This window comes from Salvelinus namaycush, chromosome 16, assembly GCF_016432855.1.
Source record: "Salvelinus namaycush isolate Seneca chromosome 16, SaNama_1.0, whole genome shotgun sequence".
NCBI lineage: Eukaryota > Metazoa > Chordata > Actinopteri > Salmoniformes > Salmonidae > Salvelinus > Salvelinus namaycush.
Genome location: NC_052322.1, coordinates 13,103,740 through 13,118,986, shown reverse-complemented (window position 1 = coordinate 13,118,986; position 15,247 = coordinate 13,103,740). Strand labels below are relative to the sequence as shown.

Here is a 15,247-nt window from a genome sequence, read left to right as displayed (position 1 = left end):
CTCTTAAAAAGGGGCTGTAGCCTAAATTGGGTGTACAATTTTCAATTACAGCATTATTTAATCTGAAGTTACTCTGCCATTTATTATTTTACATGTTAATATTATCTTCTGATTACAATTATGTCTCATTCTTTAACTAAATGCAATCTATTAGCTTCCAAAACGTAAGTAGGTACATCTAGCTGTCCGATAACACGTTCTGATGGAATGGGTTGTCCTGCACTTTCTAAAAAATGCACTCTGGGTTGAGTTTATGTTGGAAAAAGATTTTGGTTCCTTTCGAAACTTAGCAATGTGAATGCAAAGAACTTGGACCATAAAATAGGTGAAGTGTACTGGCAAAAGAGTTGAGACCCATTCAAAGACTAGGGCTGTGTGAATACAAATAATTTAGTATTTTTTTACCTCAAGAGTTCACCTTGAGGACTAAGATTGGTTATTTTAAAGATGACTGTGTGAAAACGATAGTGAACCGAACCGTTTAGGGTGTTAGAATACAACAAACCCCAGACAATCATTAAGACTATGGCTGTCTGCAATTGACTGGATTTCAGGGGCCTTATTCAGCTGGTTCTAAACATTTGACAACTTTACTGATAATGCTGATACATTCTTTTAATGAACAAGAGTGTATTAGCTATATTAATATACATTACAATATAACTACATAGCTGAAAGATTCCAACACAGAACGAGTCAAAAATATGTTCCAGTTTAATGTACTGAACCTGTCAGGGAAAGTGTTTCAAAAGCATGAAAATGTTTGCATTGAAATGGTAGCTAATGCATGTCCACCAAGGGTCAGACTAAACGTAACAAAATAAGATAGCAATCTAGATTCTAGCCTAACATCAGACAAACATGATTGCTATTCCAAGCTAAAACGTTAGCAAATAAACATACACAAAGTAAAACAGAATCAACCGAATGCTAGTGAGGCAACTGTTAGCTAGCTAACGTTACTGCGGTAAGGAAATAACATAACGTTAACTACCTGGTGTATACTAACGTTAGCAATTTAGTTAGCTGACGTTTGTTGACTAGCTAAAAAACCGGGAGTTCCCTAGCTAAAGCGGCTAATGAGAAGAACACACAATTTCGCTGACAAGTTAGGTACTTAGCTAAACTTTAGTCATACATATGTATTTCATACCTCATCGAAAGAAAACAAGTAAATTCGCGGTAAACCAAAATGTCCGGTTGGGAGGTTCGCTAGCAGCTAGTTAGCCACTTGGCCCAAGTACCTAATGTTAGCCAGCTAGCTGTCCGACAGGGATAACTGGCTAATGTTAGCTAGCTAGTTCAATCAATATTGCTTTTTATGACGTCAAAACAATAGTCAATGATTAGAGGCTATATAAAACAACAATAGACGTATCTTACGAAGTGCGTGGTAAACTTGCAAACTAACAAGCTATACGTTGGCTAGCCTGGTAAAGACAAGAGATTCAACCACCACTACCGCGAGTATTTTCCCCATTCCTCAAATGGTTGAACACGCTGTTGTCAAATCTAGTGCCCAGCTGCAGGCCTCACCAGAAGCCCTTACTCTCCTCCCCTGCATCCTTACCAATTCACAAATGTACACATTCCGTAAACACAACACGCTAGCTGGCAACAGTCAGACCCGACCAGCCGCGAATTAATCTGTTTTATTCATAGATTAATGCGAGCATTATAGTCCACCATACCTCCTCCAATATGCGTGAGGCGTATAAAAAGCTGCTCGCACTTTACCGCACACGCGCTGGCTAGCCTCTTGGTTAGCTAGCCGAAACGTATATCTCGCTGAATCATTCCCCCATACGGGCCTAACGTGACAGAGCGAGTTCGTGGTGTATTTGAGTTTTCGTTGGGCAAATTTACGTAGCTACCTGTGATAGAAGAGGGGCGTTCATTTCTCCCTCCCGCTGAAATATGTTAATATTTCTGTGTAAAAGTCTGCTGTATTTTTATTAAATTGTATTGTCACTGCAGAAACATTCAGGATTCGAAACCTGTGTGTAACTCAGTATAGAAATATATCATGGGGTGGAGATTATTATTTTTTCTAACAGATCCATTTAGATTTTCCAGAGTAAGTTACTGTCATGCACCTTTTATCTAGCTCCTATCAGCAACTGGAAGATCTCAACAACCAAAATATGTCAAATTATTATCTTTATCTAGATCCTCCCCCAAAATTTTTACACAACAAGTCACCATTCATTCATCCCATCATACATCCACCCTATAACTACTGGTAATAGGGTAGTGTTAGTTTCTGAATAAACTGAAGCTACAAAACATCAGCAGGTGAGCAAACATCCTTTTGGCATTTTGACAGGAAATACCATTTGTATGTATACATCTACAATTTAGTAACATGTATTAGATTAATACAATTAACAATTGTTTTCCTCTTCTATTTACCTATGCAATTACATAATTAGAACCCATCTCAGAAACCCTGCAGCAAAAAGGATAACCACATTATTTGACAGGAGGATTCCAGAAGACAAATGTTGGTCTCTAGAACAGTGTTCCACATAGACAAAATTGCTTTTCAATGTCTTTCTGAGACCAAAACCAAAAGGCTTTTAGTTACAATCCATAGTCAAATGAAACATGTAAGAATATGAATGCTCTCAAGTGACACTAATTCTTAGTGTTAAATAAATATCCTAATAATACAATTATAACAATTGTCAGAGTTTAATAATAATTGTAAATGGTAGTAGTTCACAATACTACTACTAGTTTGTAAATACCAGAAACTGCTTCGGTTCACTAGCTCCATTTCCTCCTCCTCAGCATAGTTTTGTGTGGTCTCCTAAAACAATCTGAAAGCATAAAAACAAGCACATCTAAAATGGAGGATTGGACAGCTGGGGTCCTGGGGGGACATTCCAAACCTATAGATGAACAAAAAACAACTAAGATTGAATGGTAGGCCTATTGATTCAGTGAGGATGAATGGTATGAGAGAACGGTCATAGGTATCAAATGGAATATTGGGCAGATTGTGAAATTGGATTAATATAAATCTAGTCTCATGAGATTTTTGGGGGGGCATATTAATAAAACATGGACAATTCAAATGATACTGAATAGTCCCACAATGTCAACAATACATAATTTTACTTCTAATCCAATGAGCTGATTTGGCCTAAATCAATTAACTCCTCGTAATAAATTCGCGTGGGCTCGCTGTTCGGCTCATGAAACAAACGACCTCTCGCGCACAGTCAAAGGACCTGCCAATCAAAGTACCGGCAAGTCATGTCCAGAACTAGCAGCTGGTCTCTTTTCACATGGGTGTGGGTTTCTTGGTAAACTTTCATCCGCAATCTCGACTAACTCAATGTAATTTTCAAAGCAAAGGGAATCTGCCTCTTGCAAATGCCTTTACCCCATACAGCAGAAAATTCAGATAACATGTAGCTAGCTTTTCACAGAACGCAAGCTGCAGGGTGTGTTGTGTGTGTGTGTGTGTGTGTGTGCCGGTATGTGTTTCGCGCGTGCACAGCGCACCACAATGCTCTTTCAGTCCGTGGTTAAATTAAAAATGGCGGTTCACACAGCAGAATGTCCGTACTTTATCCTAAAACGACGCGCAATTCAGACCCCTGCTTAGCACTATCAAACACACATCAACACTATCACTAAACTCCCAATTTAAACAATTCATCATGCTTTTGCTCAATGTTAACGCAGAAGTGCATAGAGATGCTTACCGAGATGCGTGGAAATTTCATTTCTCCATCTTGCACTAGCGTCCAGCGAGCTGGGTTGAGTTTGAATCTCGCGATAACGGCGCTTCCTATGTTAGCCTTCTGGCGAGTCACTCCCCGTGCCCGTCAAATGAAGCTGCTGGAAAATATTGGATTTTTTTTGATGGACATTTCAGTAGGCAAACATTGAATGGGATCAAGCAAGCAGTGATAGAAAAACCTCATTTTCTTGGCTCTTCCTTCTTTCAATACAAACACTACAAAATGATCTATCGATGTTCAGTGCATTCCACATAATACTGTATGTGGGAGATTACTCTGATGGTCATAGCTGATGTAGTATATCAAACTATTGAATAATCTTGAATACCTCTTTGGAATAGAATACATACTTGAACAGTTACTTTATTGCCCATCTTGACTCACACACGTTGAGGCAGTCACAAGCAGCACCTCTGGATGCAGAGCAGTTTAGAGATTAAGTGCCTTGCTCAAGGGCACAATGGCAGGGAAGTGTACCTTGGGAGCGCTGATATAGGATCAGTTTTGCATTTTAGATAATGAATAAGATTATATAGACAGGGGGACCTAAATAAACAAGCTTTGTGAATATGAGCCCAGCCGCCCTCCGTTTGCTAGCTTGAGACCTGTCTTTAGAAACAGTTTCTCAATAATTATGACATGAGTCAGACAATCATATTGAAACATACAAGACTGAGGTTATTCTTTAATTCAGCTTAATATGAAAATTCATTCAAGGCAAAGAATAAACACCTGACATTCAATTCAGTCCATGGAATACAAATGCTATTTAACTCAGGCTTCAAATGTGATTGAGATTGTGATATTTTTCTACTGCTTGTGTAAATATCACAATAATAATGAGCACAATAGATACAAAATAAAACCCTGAGAGACATTGTGTGACCCACACTATAAAACATTGCAATGTAAACATTGAGTAAATAGCAATGACTAGTAAGAGATATACTTATAGTTATATCAAAAAATTTATTATCATCTAATGACAAAGATTGAAAGATGGTACAGGCCTATCCTCTGAAAGTCCTTGGAAAAACTGTTAGAGAAGAAAGGAAACAAATGTACCGTGCATTCGGAAAGAATTGACCCCTTCCCTTTTTCCACATTGTTACGTTACAGCATTATTCTAACATTGATTAAATGTTTCTCAATCTACACACAATACCTCATAATGACAAAGCAAAAACAGGTTTAGAAAATTTTGCAATGTATTAGAAATAAACAGAAATACCTTATTTACATAAGTATTCAGACCCTTTGCCATGAGACTCAAAATTGAGCTCAGGTGCATCCTGTTTCCATTGATCATCCTTGAGATGTTTTTACAACACCGATATAATGGCGCCGGAGGGGATGGCTGCCATTTTTATGGGCTCCTAACCAACTGTGCTATTTTGTTTGTAAATTTATTTTGTACATAATGTTGCTGTTACCGTCTCTTATGACAGAAAAGAGCTTCTGAACAGCGATTACTCACCTCAAACTGGACAAAGATTTTTTCTTTAATGAGTCTGATGAAGGACACACTGCTTTCGAGTCCAGGCCCAAATCCCCGTCATTAGCATGAAGACAGAATTCGTTGGCAGGTAGGTAAACCACCACTACCCTCTGTACTATTGGCCAACGTGCAATCATTGGATAATAAACTGGACGATCTACAATAGACTATCCTACCAACGGGACATTAAAAACTGTAATATCTTATGTTTCACCGAGTCGTTGCTGAATGACGACACATAATATAGAGCTGGCTGGGTTTTCCGTGCATTGGCAGAACAGAGCAGCTACGTCTGGTAAGACGAGGGGCGAGGGTGTGTGTCTATTTGTCAATAACTGCTGGTGCACGATGTCTAATATTAAAGAAGTCTCAAGGTATTGCTCGCCTGAGGTAGAATACTTCATGATAAGCTGTAGACCACACTATCTACCAAGAAGCCATCTATTTCCCACCACAAACCGATACTGGCACTAAGTCCGCATTCAACATGCTGTATAAGGCCATAAGCAAACAAGAAAATGCTCATCCAGAAGCGGAGCTCCTAGTGGCCGGGACTTTAAGGCAGAGAAACTTAAATCCGTTTGAACTCATTTCTACCAGCATGTGCAATCAGAGGGGAAAAAAACAACTAAACCACCTTTACTCCACACACATCCTCCTACACCGGCTCTAACGCTCATCGGATGTGCAGGGCTTGCAAACTATTACTGACTACAAAGGGAAACCCAACCGCGAGCTGCCCAGTGACACGAGCCTACCAGATGAGCTAAATGCCTTTTATGCTCCCTTCGAGGCAAACAACACTGAAGTATTCATGAGAGCACCAGCTGTTCCGGACAACTGTGTGATCACGCTCTCCATAGCCGATGTGAGCAAGACCTTTAAACAGGTCAATATTCACAAAGCCGCGGGGCCCAGACCGATTACAAGGGTAGTGTACTCAGAGCATACACGGACTAACTGGCAAGTGTCTTCACTAACATTTTCTAACACTCCCTGACTGAGTCTGTAATATCTACATGTTTCAAACAGACCACCTTAGGTAACCTGCCTAAATGATTACCACCCCGTATCACTCACGTCGGTAACCTGAAGTGCCTTGAAAGGCTGGTTATGGCTTACATCAAGACCATCATGCCTGAGCCCTAGACCCACTCCAATTTGCATACCGACTCACAGATAACCCAACGCAATCTCAAATCGCACTCCGCACTGCCCTTTCCCAACCGGACAAAATGAACATCTATGTGAGAATGCTGTTCATTGACTACAGCTCAGCGTTCAACACCATAGTGCCCTCAAAGCTCATCACTAAACTAAGTACCCTGGGATTTGGAAAAGGAGGGCCGAACAGGCCCCCATTAACATTGACGGGGCTGCAGTGGATCGAGTCAAGAGCTGTCCACATCACCAAAGAACTATCATGCTCCAAACACCAAGAGAGTCATGAAGAGGGCACGACAACACCTTTCTCCCCTCAGACTGAAAATATTTGGCATATGGTCCCCAGATCCTCAAAGTTCTACAGCTGCACCATCGAGAGCATCCTGACCGGTTGCATCACCACCTGGTATGGCAACTGCTCGGAATCTGACCATAAGGCGCTACAGAGGGTAGTGTGTACTGCCCAGTACATCACTGGGGCCAAGCTTCCTGCCATCCGGGACCTATATACCAGGCGGTGTCAGAGGATAGGCCAAAAAAAATTGTTAAAGACTCCAATCAGGCCTCCCGAGTGGCGCAGTGGTCTAAGTCACTGCATAGCAGTGCTAGCTGTGCCACTAGAGATTCTGGGTTCGAGTTCAGGCTCTGTCGCAGCTGGCCACGATCGGGAGGCCCATGAGGCGGCACACAATTGGCCCAGCGTCGTCCGGGTTAGGGAGGGTTTGGCCGGCAGGGATATCCTTGTCCCATCGCGCACTAGCGACTCCTGTGGCGGGCCGGGCGCAGTGGACGCTGACACGGTCGCCAGGTGTACGGTGTTTCCTCCGACACATTGGTGCGGCTGGCTTCCGGGTTGTATGGGCATTGTCAAGAAGCAGTGCAGCTTGGTTGGGTTGTGTTTCAGAGGACGCATGGCTCTCGACCTTCGCCTCTCCCAAGTCCGTACGGGAGTTGCAGCGATGAGACAAGACTAACTACTACCAATTGGATACCACGAAATTGGGGAGAAGGGGTGAAAAACACACAAAAAAATTAAGATAGACTCCAGTCACCCAAGTCATACTGTTCTCTCTGCTACCGCACAGCAAGCGGTACCGGAGAACCAAGTCTAGGTCTAAAAGGCTCCTTAAAAGCTTCTACCCCCCTAAGACTGCTGAACAATTAATCAATTGATCAAAATGGCCACCCATTCTATTTACATTGACCCCCCCCTTTGTTTTACACTGCTGATACTTGCTGTTTATTATCTATGCATAGTCACTTTACCCCTACCGACATGTATGAATTACCTCAAATAACCTGTACCCCCGCATATTGACTCGATACCGGTATCCCCTGTATATAGCCTCATTATTGTTATGTAATTCTTGTTTTTATAATTTTTTACTTTAGTTTATTTAGTAAACATTTTCTTAACTGTATTTCTTGAACTGCATTGTTGGTTAAGGGCTTGTAAGGGGTTGTATTCGTTGCATGTGACAAATAAAATTTGATATGACAACTTGGAGTCCACCTGTGGTAAATACAATAGATTGGACATGATTTGGAAAGGCACACACCTTTCTATATAAGGCCACACAGTCGACAGAGCAAAAACCAAGCCATGAGGTTGAAGGAATTGTCCGTAGAGCTCAGAGACAGGATTGTGTCGAGGCACAGATCTGGGGAAGGGTTCCAAAACATTTCTGCAGCATTGAAGGTCCCCAAGAACATAGTGGCCTCCATCATTGGTAAATGGAAGAAGTTTGAAACAACCAAGACTCTTCCTAGAGCTGGCCGCCCGGCCAAACTGAGCAATCGGGGGAGAAGGGCCTTGGTCAGGGAGGTGACCAAGAACTCGATGGTCACTCTGACAGAGCTCCAGAGTTACTCTGTGGAGATGGGAGAACCTTCTAGAAGGACAACCATCTCTGCAGCACTCCACCAATCAGGCCTTTATGGTAGAGTTGCAAGCCAAAAGCCACTCCTCCGTAAAAGGCACATGACAGCCTGCTTGGAGTTTGCCAAAAGGCATCTAAAGACTCTCAGACCATGATAAACAAGATTCTCTGGTCTGTTGAAACCAAGATTGAACTCTTTGGCCTGAATGCCAAGCATCACGTCTGGAGGAAACCTGGCACCACCCCTACGGTGAAGCATGGTGGTGGCAGCATCATGCTGTGGGAATGTTTTTCAGCGGCAGGGACTGGGAGACTAGTCAGGATTGAGGGAAAGATGAATGGAGCAAAGTAGAGAGATCCTTGATGAAAACCTGTCCCAGAGTTCTCAGGAACTCAAACTGGGACCAGGGTTCACCTTCCAACAGGACAACGACCCTAAGCACACAGCCAAGACAACACTGGAATGGGACAAACCTCTGAATATCCTGGAATGGCCCAGCTAGAGCCCGGACTTGAACCCGATCGTTCATCTCTGGAGACCTGAAAATAGCTGTGCAGCGATGCTCCCCATCCTGACAGATCTTGAGGGGATCTGCAGAGAAAAATGGGAGAAACTCCCCAAATACAGCTGTGTGAAGCTTGTAGCGTCATCCCCAAGAAGACTCGAGGCTGTAATCGCTGCCAAAGGTGCTTCAACAAAGTACTGAGTTAAGGGTCTGAATACTCATGTAAATGTCTTTATTTTTGTTTATACATTTGAAAAAAATTCTATAAAAACAGTTTTTGCATTGTCATTATAGGGTATTGCGTGTAGATTGATGAGGGGGAAAAAATTATCAATTTTAGAATAAGGCTGTAACGTAACAAAATGTGGAAAAAGTCAAGGGGTCTGAATACTTTCCGAACGCACTGTACATCCAAAATAGATGGGGGTGGGGTCTAAGCTAACATATGTAATTGTTTTAAGATGGTGAAAACATGGATCATTTGTTTTTTTGGGACACATTTAACCCCTTATTTTTGTTGGCACACAACTACCTCCATACTTCCATTCGTTTGTATGGGTTGCCTTCACACGAATCCCGTGACACCTGTGGGGGTCATATTAGTTTGTAACACTAAAATTTTTGTGAGAAGAATCGTTTTCAGGATGTCTCATGGTCTGACAAACACCTCTGTAGCTCGGCCACCTTCCACCGCAGATGCGGCAGGCTGACATATCTCTAGCTTAAACTGATGGATTTTAATTGGGATTTGGGAAGTTGTTACTTAGATTGACGCATAGGTGCATCAATAGACTCTTAAGGATTTTAATACAATGCAAAATGTTCCTTGTTATATCATTACGATAATAGCAGTCAGAACCATCTTGAGAACATACAGGTTGTGTTACCCCTGCTGATGCATGCCAGATCATACATAAAATACCTATCCAGGTGTTGTATCAGCTAACCACATGTTACAGCAATCTGGTGCCTGACGGCAGTCGATGACGTGCACGCAACATTGGCTGATGCATGCAAAGTCTGAGCAGGGGAACACGACCCCAGTGTTGCGATAGTGTCAACAATGATGCGCATTTCACAATCTGTTCAGTTATGAAGCTGTAATGGTGTAGTAAATCCGATGAGTTCAAATACTATTTGTAATCTTTCAAATACTTTGAGCATTTGCTTTAGCCTGCCTGGAGTCCCAAGTTTGGTGGGTAGGGTTTGCACTATTTAGACTTTTTCTATTGGTTCCATTGCAACAGGCAAGCACAGCTAAATTATTTAAAATAGTATTTGAACCCGGATCTGGTGTAAGAGGTCTACCACAGAGAAAATAGTAATAACACGAACAATGTAACAGTACTGGCCCACTAAATTAAATAGTTGCACTATTTGGCCCCGTACATACTCAAATTGTACAACTGATGTAGAACACATTTGACACAAGTTGTGGAATGTTTTTCTGCACAATAATTATTATTACGGAAGCGATGTGGAGACACCACACTCTGCTGCAACCTTGGCGTTAAATGATGTGGTAAAGGCTATGGATAGGAGGAAGCACTGTGCTGCCCTGTTTAATGACCTATCGAAGGCTTTAGATTGTATTGAAGCCATTGGACACAGTTTATCATAGCGCACTACGCTTTAATACGGGCAATGGGTTGAGTACACATCACTGCATTCTGTATCTGAAAGTAGGCTGACACTCTTAAATGCCTTGTAGATCGAGGCATTGCACTCTTTTTATAAAGCCCTCCTGTATAAACTTTGGCCGTACCTTACTTTATTGTTAACGTACAAGATACCAGACCCGGTCTCCCTTTGATCTCCACTGAGTTAGCTAGATCTGCTTTTTGTTTTTTTGCACCTTAAGTGTGGAATGATCTCCAATGCACGTTTAAAATTGGAGGAATTGCTGCCTCTAGGGCATTTCAGAAGGCTAGCTGTTAGAGGATCTTATTACTACAGAATGTGTATATTGATATGTATTGTGCTAAACAGGGCTCACCTGGAAAAGAGACCTTGGTCTCAGCATTAAATTCTTGTCAAAATAAAGGTGAAATAAATAAAACAATGGTTGTGTAAAGACAAACAGTTGTATCACAAAATTATCAGTTGTATCATCAAATGCGTTTGTACATCAGTTGTACAACCTGAGTATGTATGGGGCCTTTTTGGTACTGGTGAACAACTGCTGAGCACACATGAAATTGTTACATTCCACCTAAGAACACTCATGACGTCATCGCTCACAAAAAGGAACTAACAAATGAGCCACGCACAAGCACTAATGCGAAACAAGTGGGGTTTTAAGAGGGGTTTTCAAAGACACTCATGGGCTGTCCACTGAAAGTTGACTAGCAACACGAAACTGGGTCCTAAAAGACACCCACCATGAGTGCCCACTGAATTCGCCCCATAAAAGGGAAACCAAAAGAAAAACCCACACCACTTTATAATATGGAGTTAACCAAAGATAAAAGGCTTTGAATTCACAAACTTAAAGAGGAAGACAGTCTAGCAATTTTAACATCTCTCCTGCCAACTGGAGCGTTGGCTCTGCCAGCACAGATGAAACTAACAACTGATTTACAGGTGCAACACATCCTGACCAACAAGGATGATTCCAATAAGCGTGCGCCACACCCATACAGAACCAACCTAAAAAAAAAAGCCTGTAACACCTTCCCGCTTTAGTCAACAAGTATATTCCATGTACTTGTTGGAAAAGTTTGCTCACAACCAACAGAAAGCTCTAATTTCACAATTTAAATGCATCACTTTCTCCAATATAAACAGAGTTAACTACCTCTCAACACTGCAACAATCATAAATCATTAACAAAACAGCCCTTCATTAAAATATATTTTTAAACGTGCACCAGAACACAAAACTAAAACGGACTGCGCACCTTTTAAAGACAAATCAGAAAACAAGTTGTCCTTAGCATGGACATGTCTGATTTCAAAGGGAAACTCCTGCAATGTCCGTAGTAACTTTCCTTGGGATTTTCTTCAGCACACATGGTTAAGAGAAATTGGTTACCACTCTTGGTTTTGGGCAAAGAACCAATAAACCAAGGTGAACTGGCACTGTTCGGTTTACCCATCACCTGGCAAACGTGACAGGATTTACAGTAAACCACAATATTCTGTTCCAGACCAGAAGTTATGGTCATACGTCTTGTTAACCCCAAGACGCTCTCTTGTCGAAGCGTAACTAGAACGACACATTGAGATACACTGGGCCAATCGTCTTGCCCAGAAGTGGGGAACGCCACTTCCTCAGCAGAACACTATCTCTGTCAATGTAACCCACACAAACTTCATCAAACTCCTCTGGATGTATCTCAGCAAAAATAATGAGGGAAGCATCTTTTCTCTGTTCAGCAATCAGCTGCTTCCTAGACTTTGAAGTGTCAACTGTTGGGACCCTCTTATTTCAGCGGTCCTACAAACTCACTCACATTTGGGGTTTTCAAAGGAGCGGTCAACGCAAGACGTTCACCGAAATCAGGACCACACAAATCTCTCATAGATCGAACTTGGTGGGATTGCTGTTATCCTCCAACACTACACTTGCTCTCTGCAATATTCTTGGACATAGCAAGTATAATAGCACACGCTGAGAACCCCAGGGTACTTTTCTGATAACTGGAAGGACTGCTCCCACAAGAAGAAACGTATTTTTCTCTTTTATATTTATGTTTCAATTTAGGACACAGAATATGTCCTTTCACTCGGCAGTAATGACAAACGGGTTGATATGAAGCAGCAGTTTTCTGCTGATCCTTGTCTGGGGAAAAAGCAAAACCTCGTAGTAGGAGGTAACTTCTCTGGATTGCTATTTGTAATTCTGTCTTTCATAATTTACGGAACTGTTGTCTGTATGCCTCTGGGAACAACTCGAAGGATAGCAGCTTTAACAAATTCATAATCTGAATTTCACGGCCATTTTAGTGACGTTGCAATCCTCTTAAACTGAGTAAAATATACATCCGGCGCTTCGGAAGCCGGCACTTCCGAACGAGCTCAAACTCTGTTTAGGGTGCAGGATGGCCCGACTTGATTCAGAGTACTTCCAAGATCTATCCCTCTTTGGCGTGCTGCTAACTCAACTTCTTTAACTCGAATGGCATGCTCACATTCCTGTTCTTGTCTGGCTGCAGGTTCTTCTTACTCCATATTTTTTTTTACTGAATGTCCTGCTCAAACTAATTGCTGTTGCTCCAATTTTGCCTTTCGTTCTACCTCTCGCAGTTTCACATCTACAGGGTGTACACTACCACCTGTAGGACCCTTTTCACCATGTTTCCTTTCCAGGAGGATTTTCTCCTCCACCAAAGCAGTATCGATTAATTCTGACTACTGCTTTAGAATCGGCAGGTGCCACTTTGATGTCAATGTTTTGCAATGAGCAGATTCGCCTTTGTACATTTATCCAGTATCTCCCAAGTTGGGTTCCCCACAAATGTTCCCAATTCAGTCAAATATGTTTTACCCTGTGAGTGTTCATGCAACTTTCCACTGCTTTGGAATGATTTCAGCGACTACAAAAAACCTGGGACAAGATCCCGGACGAGCCCCCCCTTTTGTTACGTTCCCACTAAGACAAACTCATGTCGTCGCTCACAAAAAGGGAACTATTAAATTACCCAGACGGAAAAGCACCAAAGCGAAACAGGTGGGGTTTTAGGAGAGGTTCTCAGACACTCATGGGGGGTGTCAATTTAAAGTTAACTAGCAACAAGAAACAGGGTTCTGAAAGACACCCACCGTGAGTACACAATAAATTCACCCCAGAAAAGGCTAAATAAAAACCCACACCACCTTATAATACAGAGTTAAAAGTAAGCGGCGCTAACCAAAGGGGAGAACACAAGATAAAAGGCTTAACTTAAAAAGAGGACGACAAACGTCGGTCAAACACTTAAACATCTCTCCTGCCAACTAGAGCATTGGCTCTGCAGCTCTTAAATATTACCTGTGCCAGCACAGGTGAAACTAACGACTAATTAACGAGGCAACAGGTGCCACACACCCTGACCAACAAAGATGACTCCAATTAGGGCGCGCCTCACCCACAGAATCAACCTTGATATCGAACGAGAGAAGAAACACAAAACCTGCAACAAAATGAATAACAAAAGTATATTCTATCTCCTCCAGGCCAATGCTTTTTACGTCTAACATATACACTGACACAAGACGAAATATTATTAATACTAAATGATAAATCAGGAACTTCATTATTCCATTATAACAATACATGACCAACTAAAAATTACATAATTATTACTGCATACAAATAAAACTTTGAATATTTCAAACATTTTTCCAAATTACATGTATTTTATACAAGGTATGTTAAGCAATAACAACAAAAAGACTTCTCCTTTGAACTATATAAAAACAAAATTACGATGTACATATCAGAATCATTATCAAATCTCTCGCTTCCCGACTTCCTTACAGCACACTACAACTGTGTCTATATGTGTAGCACATTCCTTAAATAAAACACGTCATTCTACATCTGCGTCCCAAACAGCACCACATTTCCAAAATAGTATGCTACTTTTAACCAGAACATAATTGGGCCATGTTCAAAAGTAGTGCACTACAGAATAGGGCGCCATTTGGACACAACCTACAACTGCTGGCTCAAGTCTATACTACTAAAGACTTGAATACAAACCATGGTGGATTTGAAAATGATTAGGAACCAGATTCTTCATATCATGACAGTACTGTTTTGACTGGGTGGCTATATAAATTCCAAAATATACACATCTAAAAACACAGAACTTCATCCAGAAGTGAGTTAAATGTAGCTTGGGTACCAGTATGTGACCTGCCACGACAAGGAGTGACATGATGGCACACAGACTGGTACCCAGGCTAAGGTAAATGAATACAATAAAAAACACAAGTTAAATCTTTCTTGGGGTCATTAGCACACCGAGCATTTCTTTTAAAATATCTACATAAATTCTGGTGAAGAGATCCCCTTTCTAAAAGGTTTGGTTGCTATCTACAAGGGAAAAGTAAACACCTGGGTGGTGAATAGAAGTAATAACCTAAGTTTGTGGAAATAAAAAAGTAAACTAGAGTCGAAAGTGAGGTGAGGACATAGATGTGAACACAACTGTAAAGGGGTGGATGGGAGGCAAGCCTACTAGCACATAATACATATAAAAAGCTATCTAAAAGTAAGTCATCCAAAACAACATGAGTTAATCTCAAACTGATTAAATCATTTCTAAAAATCCCATTTGGCTGAATTGTCTGGAAAGAAATGTATATTTTATTTACCCATTTAAAACCTTCACCTCTTTTGACTTCAAGCACACCCACATAGAGACCCATGTCAAGTGAAGAACGGGTCATATCATGAGTTTCATAATAAAATCAAAGAATTGTTTTACTATAAATCATCAACTACAAATTTCAGACA

General features: G+C 41.3%; 1 protein-coding gene across 1 annotated transcript in view; it reads right to left on the bottom strand.

Annotated features, from left to right (window-relative positions):
• LOC120061009 (E3 ubiquitin-protein ligase HUWE1-like) overlaps positions 1-1,772 on the bottom strand; it is a 77,419-nt gene extending 75,647 nt beyond the window's left edge. Inside the window, exon 1 of the mRNA XM_039010487.1 lies at positions 1,692-1,772. The gene's annotated coding sequence lies outside the window, so the exon portion shown is untranslated. The remainder of the gene's footprint in view (positions 1-1,691) is intronic.
• Between the last annotated feature and the right edge of the window lie 13,475 nt (positions 1,773-15,247).